This window comes from Panicum virgatum, chromosome 3K (genome assembly GCF_016808335.1).
Source record: "Panicum virgatum strain AP13 chromosome 3K, P.virgatum_v5, whole genome shotgun sequence".
Classification (NCBI taxonomy): domain Eukaryota; kingdom Viridiplantae; phylum Streptophyta; class Magnoliopsida; order Poales; family Poaceae; genus Panicum; species Panicum virgatum.
This window is the reverse complement of record NC_053138.1, coordinates 23,615,605-23,629,697: the sequence shown is the minus strand read 5'-3', so window position 1 is coordinate 23,629,697 and position 14,093 is coordinate 23,615,605. Positions and strand designations below refer to the sequence as shown.

Genomic DNA, 14,093 nt, shown 5'->3' with positions numbered 1-14,093 from the left:
TTAGATTATTGGACTACATAGACACATAAAAATCGCAGCCCAACATAAACAACTTAACCAGCAGAAGTGGCGGTGTCTTGATGTTATAAATTGGTCTGTTAGAGAGAAGATACACAGTCCTATGCAAACCGACGGGTACAATTCATCATTTCCCTAATATAAAAAGCAGTTCTTACATTTGTTACAGTTTAGAATAATTCCTTTGCTAATGCTTGCAGGTCATCATGTGGTCTGTGGATGATAAACTTTATGGAGTACTGGACTGGATCGCGTCTATCTGATCCTTTAACTCAGGTATCTCTGAGTTGTTTGTTACTTATAAACAACTATAATATATTGTGATATAATAATTACTTAGGTAACACTCTAAATCATGTACATAATAATCGTTCTGCAGGAAGATATCACAAATTTCAGACCTAAGTTAGCAGCGATATTGTGGGACTCTAGATTCAACACGAGGAAAGGATTTGAAGATTCTGAAGAAACAGAAGAAGCCATGGGTACTCCGAGTGATGTTGAAGTTATTGATCCAAGTGACGTTGAACTAATTCAAAGTCTACCTGGTGTAACTGAAGATATTCGTTCTGATGCATATCTGTGTACTGGAATATCATCTATGAACAAACTAGAATTATTGCATGCAGTTTTAATGTACATCAAGTCAGTAGACGATGCAGAATCTTTGCAGTAAGCTCTTTTCCTTATAATATTATATAATCTTTGTTTTAGTTCATTGTGACTGTTTAAACTAACAGTTAATAACCATTTTTATAGGAAAGAGTGGATTCGAAGCAATATTCCATACCCTATATCTATAAATCTCAAAAAACTTAAAGAAATATTGGATAAAGATTGCTTCAACATGGCCGTTAGGATGTTTGCATGCGATGAGGCTCACATATATCTAGATGATGATGAAGGAATATTCCACTACATGGACCTGCAATTCTTTGTAAGTACTTAGACTCGTGGGATATACATTATACAACATTTATTCAATATCCTAATTATTATCTATGTGCTTGACAAAACAGTCCATCTCGGATTTCTATTGAGATCCACAACTGCGCGTGACATTTGATGTGGAAAAGTTGGCAAGATTATTTGATCCCGTGGCCTCAAATGGAGTATCGCATTTCACACTATAGCATTGTATGTTTCTCACACTATCTCTAAGAAGAAGAATGATACATTTATTTTTCTCACATGGACTGCTATTCGCAGATTCTATTGCCATATTCTTTTCTTTGACATTTCATATTATTCTCACTTGATATGAAATCTCGAACTATATCTATATTGGACCCAATGCCCATACCTCACACTTTTAAGGGTTCTGAGCCAACATTGTACTATGTTCACAAGATAAAAAACATTGCCAACAATCTGAAACTAGCGATGCAAGTGGCCTATCCTGCTTGGAATGATGATATTTATGTGTGGCGTCGGATATTACCAAAATCAGTTCCAAAATTGGATGACTGGTAAGTTGTTAACTAAAACTTCTAATCTACTCACGAAATCAGCTTGCCTTCATAGAGTTAACAATGTGTTATTTTGTAGAAACATATCGGGCTATTTGGTTATCAATTTCATGCACAATTGGAATGGTGAACACTTGCCATTAATTTCCACGGTAACTATTCGGCTCTTAAGTTTTGTGCTACATTTATTTTCTACCCATGCTTTCTAATATTTATCTTGATAATGCATGTACAGAATGGAGATACATTAAGGAACCAGTTTTTAATTGATCTATTCAAGTTCAAAGGCAATGAAGCTAAAGATCATATTTCTGAAGACATTCAAGAAATTCTCAATCGTCTTATGATCCCATAAAATTGTGATTTTACTCTTTGGATGTGTGTTATGTAATCAACGTAATAGCTCTATCCTTTGTGTGAAACATATATTTATCAGATTCGACTATAAATGATGTGTTGTTTGGTGCGCGTAAGTCTGAAATTAACCGTGGCGTTAGCACGGGCACCTTTATAGGGGCACATTTATAGTTTAGTATAGTTTGCGGGGATTTGAAGTTAAATAAAAAAATGTGCATACAAAAGTATACAAATACAATGTAAAAGTAGTACAAAAGAGGGTTGGAGGATTTATTTAGGCTAAAATATATTATACAAATATTTATTTAGTATACTTTGCGGGCATTTGAATTTAAACAAAAAAAATTGAATTTGGCCGGTTACCAATCAAACCGACCGGTTACCAGTTAAACCGACCGGTAAACCGATCGGAACCGATTGAACATGCGATTTTGAATTTGATTTTGAATTTAACCAGTTTTCGGTCAAATCGGTCCGGTAAACTGCTACCGGACCGCGCTGGTTTGACCGGACCGGTCGGTTTATTTAACCCTGGTGTGGTGTCCGGAGGAAACGGATCCGGGTGAGCAAGAACAAACAAGGCCCCGGTTGCCTGGTAAGCACGACGGCGCGCTGGGCCGGCGAAGGCGCGCTCACCGCTTGGCGGATCGTGCGGGGGCGGTCAAGTTTTGTAGGTCGTGTTTTTAAATTTCGGGACGTCCTTTGCGTGCAAACGCTCGCTCGCTGCTCCCTCGTTGCGACTTGCGACGCCATGATATTTTTCCCGCGCTCTATACGCTCCGGCAATTTGAATTTGTTGTCGCGTTTTGAACGCCGTACGACCGAATTCCAGCATCCGGACTTTTGCCAGGTCATCTCGCGACTTGGTGCGACGGGCCTGTCGGAGCTTGCTGACATGGCAAAACAGTTTCCTCTGGAGTTTTTGTGGGTGGGCGCAGCAGTACAGTGGTAGACGGAGCCAGTACAATTGTTGCAGCAACGCGTGCTGGGAGTGGCGTACGGGAACGGCCGGATTACCGGAGTCCCCTCGCCCCTGGCCTCATCAGCGGATTGCCGGATTGGATAAGAGCGGCGCGGCCGAGCCAACGAGGGGGCCCACCTGGCAGATTCGGGCGCTGGTCCGACCTGCCATCCCCTCGGGCCGTGGATTCCTGTGAATCTCCGCGCGGCCGGCCGGCGCACGACACCGCGCCGGAGATTCTCGCAGCGGCCGCCCGACCCCTGGTCGCTGTCGTTACGGGCCCCCCGGCCGCGCTGGCCCGTCACGCGTTCCCGTTCACTCCAGCGGCGCGGCGTGGTCGTGGGCCGTGTGGGGGCGGAGGCAGCTGCTGTCAAAACTCAAAACCCCAGCCATCGTGGACCGGCGGAGTCGTCGTCGTCGTGCCCGGTTCTGGTTCTGGCAGCGCGCTCACTTCAGCCGTCGAATTTTACCAGCGTGCTTGGCTCTCAGTGTTTGGTTTTTTCTTTTCATAATCTTGGCTCTCTGTTTTACCGCCGGAAAAGGACTCAGCGGTGGTCGGACGCCTCTTCATGTTATCCCGTGAACAAGTGTCCGCAAGAATATACTGCTCCTAGGAAGGAAGGGAACCGCCCATGCGTAGTACTGCACTGCTCGTGAAGCCGTGTTACTCAGATGCAAGTGCCCTCGATTACGTCGATGGCGGCGATGATGGTGAGACTCTGGCGAAGCGCGGGTCTGGAGTCCAAATCATGCGCGCGCTCGCGTGTCGGCCGGCCACTGGCCCGCGCTCGTCGCGAAGCCGTGACGCGCCGGGCGAGAGCGACGCGCCGACGCCCCGTTTCTTTTTTTATTTTTTAGGTCAAGAGCGACGTCCGCTATCGTACTTATCAGTACAGAGGGTTTTCGTGCGATACGAGCGCCGCCGATTTCGTCCCTAGTTTACCCCGGAAAAATATCTGAGCGCCGCCGCTTTGGATACCCACAGGCCACAACCCCTTGCTGGACTTCACCACGCGACGCAACTTGAGAGCCTAATCTTTTTGAAAAAAAAAGAGGCAGGGCTTGTGGTGGTTTCGAGTGGCCGGGGACGAGCAGCAGGGCCCGCCCGGAGCGTTCGACAGGCCCGAACGACCGCAGTCCGCAAAAGATACGGCAACGCTAGTGGCGGGGCTTTTGTTTTGTTTCGCACCGGAAGGACACAGAGAGGCTCACAGCTGCGTCCTGCGTGTCCATTGTCTGGCCTGGAAGAAGTTCCAAGGAGACAGAGTGTGGTAGGAGGGGATGCGCAAACAAAGACGACTCCCGAAAGTTTGAAAGCATCGGGAGGGGTTTCGGTTCGGGTGGGCGTTTGTCTCCAGGCCGGCCTGCACGCCCCCACCCGAGTCCCGCTGCGCGCGGCACGGCGGGGGCTTCCTCCTTTTCCCTGGGCCGCGCCCCGGCCAGCTCTTTGTTAATCATCGCTCGCCGCCGCAGCGAAGACTCGCGGCCACACCGCGACGGAGAAAGAAACGCACTGCCGCCCTGAGTTGCCGGAGCGCCGCGCTGACCGCACCCAGCAGCTCGGCAGCTCTGCCGGCCTGCTGCGCCTGCCCCTGCCGCCCCCGTGACCGCTCTGCTGCCGTTTTTACACCGCGCATGCGCGGCGGCAGCAGTCGCGCGGTCAGCAAACGCAGCGCCGCCAGAGGGCTAGAATATATGCGTCGATTTTCTGTTCGTTTTCTTTTTCTGAGAGGAAGACGCCACAATTTAATTAACGGTAGTTCAAAAAAACAATTTAATTAACGGGTAAGTACACGCATCAGTACCAAATACTACTAAGTGGACTCTGCAATAGTAAACTCTTTTACAGGCGGTGCCGAAACGGAATGGCCTTTAAATTTTCCTCGCGGCAGACGGTGACGCGACGCTTGCATTTTTTCCCTTCGTTGTTGTTTTTTTGTAGCGGAAACTGGTCGGCAGTGCCGACCGAACGAGCTGGCGGGGGAGTGTTTGGGATTTTGCTTCTTCTTACGTGTCTGTTTAGCATGAATAGTATGAAAGCTGTTGTTGGAATGTTTGCTTCTTAGATGTCCAAATAGGGAGCATGAACAGTATAAAAATGACAATAAAAGTAGGCACTTAATTCTCCAGTAATAACCAGAAAATTCAACCCTTTACACTGTGGCAATGGAGGGCTATTTATACCTCTGGTCATCGGCTAGACATCCCTGAATTGTCCTTTTCCAACTCATTTACAACTCACTTACAGATGGTTTTTGGATAAAATTACAAGGTGAGAGGCGCACAAATTCGACCTTTTCACGTATTCACATTTCACACGCACGCATACTCTTGAAGACCTTCGTCTGGGTTGTATTCCGCACTCAATACCCTTCGGGTCTCGAGAGCCTTCGCAGGTTTTGGTCTTCAGGCTTGTGTTTCTGCGCGATCGATCGTCACCTTCGGCCTCCTGAAGGTGAACCCCTTGATGCTTCGCAGGTTGTGGTCTTCAGTCTTGTGCTCCTACGCGATCAATCGTCATCTTCGGCCTCCCGAGGGGAACCCCTCGATTCTTCGCAGGTTGTGGTCTTCAGGTTTGTACTCCTGCGCGATCAACTGTCACCTTCGGTCTCGAAGGCGGGCTTCCCGGTCCTTGGTGTCTTGGTTGGCACCGAGCATTCTTCGAGCGCTCTTGTATCCAACGCCGGGGATCTGCAGTTAGGTTAGGAGATGTTTTCGAGGCTGAGTTAATTGGGTGCATTCCCGAAGTTTCGGTCCAATCCCCAACAGCGAGGGAAAAAGCCATTGCCAGGCGAGCGCCGAGTAATCAGCAAAGCCTCAGCTGACGGGCGTCTCGGACTCTCGGTCTCTGCGGCGGTGATCCCTGCGCGCGCGCGCGCGCACGATCCTGCCGGGCCGGTCTCGGGGCCAGCTGTCCTCGGTCAAACTCAGATTGGCGCCTCGCGCCTCGCTTTCCCGCCATTCGAGGAGGTGGGGCGTGAGCTTTCCCGCGCAAATGGAGGCCGCTGCAGCGCTGCTTGCGGGCAATGCGTTGCGGCTGAGGGGGTAGGGGCCCGATGGTCATTCTGTCGCTACTCCCCCCATCAATGGCAGTAAAGGGCCGGGGCGGTATAGTACAACGTATCACAGGTACTGTTCGTCTATTATACTCCATCAGTGATTCAGTGGCAGTATTAGTACTGCTGAGGAGTGGCGTATGTTGGTGAATGCGCGTCCTATTCGTCGATGGCATCATCATCATGGTAACGATTGTACAGCCAAGGCCCAAGAACAACGAAGATGGTAAAAGGCACGGCAATTAGGAAACCAAAACCAGCACCATGTTTTTTGAAATAAAAAAACCATCATCAGGCGAAGAGAAATTGTAAGAATCCATGGACTAATCTTTCCACGAAGTGCGTACTAGCGTAGTTCAGCGAATTGTCTGTGGTCTCAAAATTAGTAATATGAAGCTCACTGAAGAAGTAACAAGAAGAATGTCTGAAATAGTCAACCCCTAGGAGCAAAATATATATTATTTCGTCCATCGTACTACTAGAAAAGAAAACCATAAACCCACTTGGAATTTTCAGTTGTTCCTGGCAATGTACTTATGGCTCTAAGTCTCGTGTGATAGTAGCTCTTAAATACTTCGAGTGGTAATGTATGTACAATACAAATACAACATGCTGACTATTTGTATTTAATTTGTTGCTTGAAAACAGTTGATTTCATACCAAAATAATTGTTCTTTGTTTCAAAACATTAAAGGGTGGATTAAAAACTTGTGGTCCGCTCGTTTCGGCTCAGCTCATTCAGAAATGTTACCAAGCCGAGCTAAGTATTTGTCTTGGTTTCTTAGCGAGACCACTCGAGCTGGCTCGCACCAGAGCCAAAATGAGTGAGAGGCTAGAGTCCAACTTCCTATAATTCAAATAGATTTGGGTCTATCAAAACCTCAGCCCCTAGTCCAAATAGCTCTATCTATCTCCCCTGCTTTCTCAAGCCTTCCTCTTCCTCCCCTCGAGTAGTTTCTAAGCACTACTGTAGAGGAAATCTCCCTCACTGATGTGTTAGAGACACCACTGCATTTAGACTCACACATTAGCAAGTGAGTTCCCCCGCAGTCTGCAGAGTAGACTATCCTCCCGAGGCCCCAACTCTCCCAGGCCGTCACCAAAACACACTAGTGCATGGTGGCATCCGGTTGGCCGCCTCCTGAACTCCCCAACCCCCTTCATCCGGGGGGAGACTCTCTGCAGTAGTGCATGGTCACTGTTTTGTGGGTTGGAGCCATATGTCAGTGACTCAACTGCACTCTAAAGTATTGTAGAGGATCCTCTTCCCTTCCTCTGCCTCCCTAGACCGCCGCATGGGCACCTGCCCGCCCGTTTGCTGCGCCATGCCCCCTAGCCTCCCATCCGCCGTATCAGTGACGGCGATCTCGGATGGTCAGGACATCGATACCCCTGTTGTCGTGCAGCTAGCTACGGGTCGCGATGATCGATTGATCCGGACGTTTGCTTGAAGCAATCGACCTACCTGTGATGGCCAACGGACCCGTTCCCCTCGAGCTGGTTCACGAGCTAAAGTAGCAGGCTCGAGCTGGCAAACGAGCTGTGCCAAGATTGACTTCTTACTTGCTAAGATAATGAGCCAAGACGCAAGCTCGTTATATTAACAAGCTTGCTCGAACCTGAGTTGAGCCGGCTCGATATTTAGTCTTACAAAAACATGCATGTATCCTGCTCAAAATTTATGTGAACTTGTAATTATATCCCCTTAAGGAAAACATAGCTATATTATTTATCAAATGATCGGAAATTGAAAAGCCATGTTAGTGTTCGTGCAGAATGCCCCCTCCCCGCGCTCTGGAAAGATGGACAACCGAAACTCTTTTACCACAGGCTGGCCATCAGCCCGTCACCGGCCGGCTCGCAACCACCCCCTCCCCCCAGGGCGCCGCATGCGCACCGGCGGGTCGCAATCCATGATCAGGGCGCGCAGGCTGCGATACCTTGCACGCCTAGATCGGTGCTAAGAGGTAAGAGCAACTCCAGTAGTATTTTAAATTTGGGTGAGTAAATGTCTATTTAAAAACCCACTTCAAAATTTTAGTCACCCAAATATGAGCCTCTACTCCAGCAGACCGAGTAAATTGAGTTTCTATAGAGAGCCCATAGTTAGCAGCCTAAATAAAGGGCCATCAAATTGGGGAGGTGGGGGAGAAATTTAGAAGACCTATCGAAATAACAACACATTTAGAAAGCCTGCTGGAGATCAATTTTTTACATCCACCAAGCAAATATGAATATGACAACCCATTTAGCAGTCTATTGAGGTTGCTCTAACATGTCGCGGTCCTAGGTTCCAAGCTACGCTACCTCCCTATCGCCCCCATAAGTTGCAGGCGCGATCGTGAGCGTACGGCCGTACACGAGACCGGGCGGTCGCTAGTTGGCCAGTTTTGGCCGGCCTGCGGCACGACGCAGCTGCGTGCACGTGCGGGGAGCCATCTTTAAGTCCGTGCACGTGCACGGATAGCTAGCACCCATCACTCGGGGATTATTACGGCTCAAGTAGATGAAGAAGCACGACAGCTCGTGCCTTGCGGAAGCAAGTAGCCGTACTCGATCGACTGCTATATATGATGGAGGCCGCCGCTTCAGATGCTATGAATGGAGGCCGCTGCTTCAGATGCAAGGTAAGCGCATCGAATCCACGCCGCGCGCCATTGATCCGCGACGGTCCACTTGGGTTGGGCACTGATGATCATGGATGCGTGCGTGACAACCAGCTCGGCGAGCCATGGTCCGGTGGGTGCGATGCGTGTGAGCCCCAGTTGAGCGTTGAGTACAAGCTAAGGGTTTGAACTTCTGAATTGATGATGTGATAGAACCCCCGTATCCTCAATAATACTACACATAACACCTGCATTGAAATTGGCTGATTGCCGAAAAGGAAACGGACTCGAGAGCCCGTGCAAATATGGTATGACCGCTGTTGCATTTTGTCGTCTAGCGCAAAATCAACGGCTTGCCATGCGTGGTAAGTTGAAACTCTGTGGGGTCAATGGTGCCATCACAAAACCGTGTTTGACAAAAATGCTAGGAAAAAAATAGCAAATGCTAGCTACTTCTTATGTCACTTGGTTTTTGATTTTTTTTTGTCATATCAACCATTTCGCTGGAAAAATGCTCACCTCTCGCCCCTTCTAGAGCTTCACTGGCTAATTGGTAGGCAGCTAATGTTAGCTAGGGTGAATCCAAACGGTACTAGCTAATACGCAGCTAAAACTCTTCTATTAAGTTAAATAGCAATTATCCAATTAGTTGGTTCAACCCAGCTAATTAGCTGGGTGAATTAAAATGGGATCTTGTTGGGGGAAAAAACACTTCACTCGGCAAATGCTTAACCGCGATATAGCCTATTTGCATCATTTTGTAACATCCAATGTTTTTTAGTTTAGCTAGATACTTCTGGAAGTATTATCCTGACAGTTTTGGGGCATTCCAACAGAAAACATAAATCCAACCCAAGCAATTGAACAAACCTAACTGGCCCAGCTTGGTCTTCCGTGACTCTACATTGCCACATCACGCGTGACCAGTTATAACCCTATTTTCCTAGATGCATCCAATCAATGAAAATAATCGTGCTTTAAATTTATTTTCCATGATTTAGAGAATGAGTCCGGGCAACCCTAGGGTTGCCGTAGCTTTCCTCAAAAAATAATTTAGAGCATAATAAAAGAGCACAGCTTGCTACTTAGAGAAAATATGAGAATTTTTCTTAAAACAATAAATAAATTTAAATACCCTCGAGAGAGGCACAAATTGGAATTTCGGCGCTAAAAGATGACGGGAGCACACGCCGGTAACGAGAGAAGATCCGGATGGACATGGCCCCGGCCCCGGCACCGGCAGCGGCCGGTAGGCAGGGCCTCGTTTTTAAGAATACGGTCGGTGAGGCAAAGCAACCGCCCGCCACCGACGTCACTTGTAGGCAGGATCCTGGCTAGATTTGCTTCACGCCAAGGATTTCGATCTAGGCCGTGTTTAGTTAAAAAAATCAAAATTCTAAATTTTTTTTCCGGCACCTGTATGGAGACTTAAATCTAGACGAAATAAAAAATACATTTCGACTGTTGTCTGGCGAGACGAATCTAATGAACCTAACTAAACTGTAACTAGATGCTAAATTGCTACAGTACTGTTACAGTAAATAACCTCTAATGGCGGATTAATTAGGCTCATTAGATTCGTCTCGCGATTTACAGATATGTTCTGTAATTATTTTTGTGATTTGTCTATATTTAGTATTTAAATATTAAAAGATGATTTTTTAAAAATTTTACAGGAGACAACTAAATAGGGCCTTCAAGAATTGATTGATTCTTGCCGCCGTCCTCTCGCTCGGCCGGCCTCTCGGGTCTCGGCCCCGTGACGAGACGAACCACCGGCCAAGGCGACGACGCAGGCAGTGAAGCTAGCCTCGCCAAAGCTAGCCTCATTGATGGCTGCTCCCTGGCCAGCTAGCCCGCTAGCAGTAGACCGCATCACGGCCGCTGCTGCCGTAGCGCCCCAGGCTCTCTTTGCGGCGTGCTGTGTTGCCGCTGGCGTTCCTGTGCGGCTGTGCCCTTGTCATCTTCGTTGACCCACTGCCGCTGATGGCCGGCGGCGATGGAGGAGCACGGTTCGGTTTGAATGCCTCCGGTTCGGTACAGGTACAGCTCCACTGGTGGCCAGGGTTTTAAAATCCGATCGGACCGGCCTAACCGCCGCCCTCCGGTACCGGTTTACCGGACCGGTTAGGCCGGTAACCGGTGGAAACCGGTTGAATTCAAATTCAAATTTAAATAAATTTAAAAACTCTCATGCAACCAGTTCCGACTGGTTTACCGGCCGGTTTTACCGGTTTACCGGTCGGTTTTACCGGTTTGAAATTCAAAAGCTCACGTGCAACCGGTTTACCGGCCGGTTTGACCGGTTTACCGGTCGGTTTGACCGGTTTGATCGGTGGGCCTTCATGGGCCGGCCCATTTTTTCTTTTTCTTTTTTGATTTAACTTTAAATTCTCACAAACTATACTAAATGAATGAATTTTTTAGAAAATTTGACACCATTAGATTCATCACACCTTGAAGTATTTTTAGGATTTTTTTTTGGGAATTTTTCATTTTTTGAATTCAAATTTAAAATTTGAATTTTGGCCGGTTGGGTACCAGCCGAAACCGGAACCGGACCGGACCGGTTTGACCGGTAACCGGTCAAACCGGACCGGTTCCCACCGGTTAGGTTAACCTTGCTGGTGGCCCCTTCGCTGAAGGGCTGGCACGATGAGTGGCGGCGCTCTCGTACGCCTGCTCAGCTATGAGCCTATCGCCATCACCTCGACGCATCCGATCCGGGCACGCGTGCGGCGCGTGGCTCCGCTCGAAAGAAGCCGGCGGGCGCACTTTTTTTTCGCGACAGCATGTTTTTATTGAGAAGAAAGCAGTTATAGACACAAATTTAATACGACTAAATAAAAATTGACCAATATAAAAGCATAAATAATTAAAAATAAAGAAATATTGAAGAAACACACACAAACAAGAAAATACAATAACACAGGACCAACCTTTGAACCCACTAACCAGCTAAAACCACACAACTGAACTTGGTAAAAGAAAAGAGATGAGCGATGACGCCCGGATCAGGACGGAGCTTGCGCGCGCGACGGCGGCGCCGGCTCGAAAGACGGAGCGCGGGGATTTGATTCGGGCGCGTGACGGCCCCGCGGATCTCGTCGCCAAGGTTATTTACCGCGCGCGCTACTAGACGCGATTTCATCGCAGAAGCAGCCGCGCAGCAGTGCGCAGGCCTAAATTTGCATGCGCATGTCATTGGCTGCTCTTTCGTTTCATTCGCTGGTAGCCAGAAGCTAGCAGTCAGTGTTGTCCTACGAGAAAACAAGTGTGGTATTGATTCCAGTGAGTCTTATACAAACAGGATTCAACAAAACAACGTAGTTTAAAAGATAATTCAGGCCTAAATATTGCTTTTTCGGAACATTTTGTCATTTAATTCGGAACACTGTGAATTGTTCTTGAACAAATTTGAAATTCGTTTCACAAACAATTTTGAATGTTTGAAAAATTTTATTGGGAACTTTTTGGGTATTTTCTACGGAACACTCTGAAATGTTCTCAAAACAATTCTCTAATGTTAAGGAACATTTTATAGAATGTTTTGCTAGCATTTTAAAAAGTGCAAAACTATTTTCAGAACATGTTGGCATTATTCAGAGCACTGTGATTTGTTCTATACAAAATTTGACTTTGTTTTATGGAACAATTTTTGAACGTTTGACAACTTTTTTTGAACTTTTTGGGAGTTTTATACGGAACACTCTAAAATGTTTTCCAAACAATTCTTGATTGTTCAGGAACATTTTCTGAAATGTTCTGCTAACATTTTAAAAAGTGCAAAAAAAAATTAGAACATTTTGGCATTTATTCAGACCACTATGATTTATTCTTGAACAAATTTTGAATTTGTTTTATAGAACAATTTTGAATGTCTGACAAACTTTTTTCGAAATATTTTGGCATTTTATTTGGAACACTGTGAATTGTTCTCGAACAAATTTGGAATTCGTTTTTGAAATAATTTGTAATGTTTGACGAATATTTTTTGGGAACTTTTTGGGTAAACATTTTTACGGAACAGTCTAAAATATTTTCAAACAATTCTCAAATGTTCAGGAATAATTTTTTGGAATGTTTTGCTAACATTTTAAAAGTCCCTAGAGTTGTTTGGATCCAAAGGCTAATTTAAAGACTAAAGCATACATCCCGATCATTGGCTCTACCTTCCATGCAGGGGGGTGAGGAGAAAAGTGACTTTTTGGCGAGACCCACGCAGAAATAGCCCCAATAAGCAACTCTTGGAGTGGCTAATTTTTTGAGGTGACGTAATTCACTTTAGTCCCAAATAACCCTACATGTTTGAATCCTTTGGGACTAAAAGGGGTTAAAAGGGGAGAGGTTAATTTTTAGCCCCTGGATTCAAACAGACCCTAAGTTGTCGAACCGGTCCTATACCCGTGAATTTCCGCCTTTTCTATTTATCGCGCGAGAGAGCCGGAGCTCGCAGAAGGCTGTTGGCGTGGGCAGTGTCTCTCGATTTGCGTGCACAATATATCCATTCAAATACAAATTGCTCTGTCTACAAACTAACTAATTATTCAAATTAAATTTCGATTGCACAGTTGTATTTTTTACGATGAGATCTTCAAAACTAGACCACATTTGATTATGTTTAGATGATGCTTTAACTAAAACATTTTTAACGAAACAATTTCTATTTCGAGGTATTTTTATTTTGTTTCGGAACATTTTATTTGGTTCCGGAACAAATTCCATCTCTAGAATGTTTTTATCTCTGATAGACTTCTGCGGTGGTACAGACGGCTAATTGCATGTGCTATGAATAGACGCTCCCAAGCCGAGACGACAATTTCTATTTATCGCGTGCGCTACCCGTGTGCGATAGAACACCACAATCTAAACAATCTGAATTGTTTGATGGCCATTTTTATGAACTTTTTAATTACACATTTTCATCTAAACAATCTGAAATGTTTGCTGACATTTTTTATAAACTTTTTTAGTTAAACATTTCTTCTGAACAAATTGAAATGTTTTCAAACAAATAGAAACACTTTAAATTGTTCTCAAACAAATCTGGATGTTTTTAAACATTCTAAATAATCTAAAATGTTTGATGGCCAATTTTTGGGAACATTTTATTTAAACATTTTGTTCTAAACAATCTTAATTGTTTCATGTTTGCTTACTTTTTTGTGGAATTTTTTAGTTAAACATTTCTTCTGAACAAATTGAAGTGTTTTTCAAACAAATAGGAACACTTTGAATTGTTCTCAAAGAAATATGGAATGTTCTGAAACAATTTGAATAATCTGAATTTCTTTATCTCCGTTTTCCATTTTTTAAAGTGTAAACATATTAAAATTTACAAAGTAGAAAATAAGGCAGCAAATGGCAACAAATAACGAAAGGAATTAGTTTCATGGGCCTGCAGCTTCCTCGTCTTCTAGCTTATTGGGCCTCCCTCTTTGGTGTCCGCTCGCGGGCGCCAGCGCGCGCGTTCCGCCGTCCGCTGGCTAGCTTCTGCGATGAAACCGTCTAAAATCGCTTAATGCGATGTATAGACGCCCCGATCTCGTGGCTGCGCTTGCTCGGCTGCCACGGGCGATCGCACCACGCCCCGTCGCCATTGGGCGCGCCGGTCGGAAAACGAAGC

General features: G+C 45.9%; 1 long non-coding RNA gene across 1 annotated transcript; it reads left to right on the top strand.

Annotated features, from left to right (window-relative positions):
• LOC120701340 lies at positions 1 to 561 on the top strand. The gene is made up of 3 exons (XR_005686051.1): positions 1 to 135; positions 219 to 294; positions 398 to 561. It is a non-coding gene; the product is annotated as an uncharacterized LOC120701340 (long non-coding RNA).
• The last annotated feature ends 13,532 nt before the right edge of the window (positions 562 to 14,093 follow it).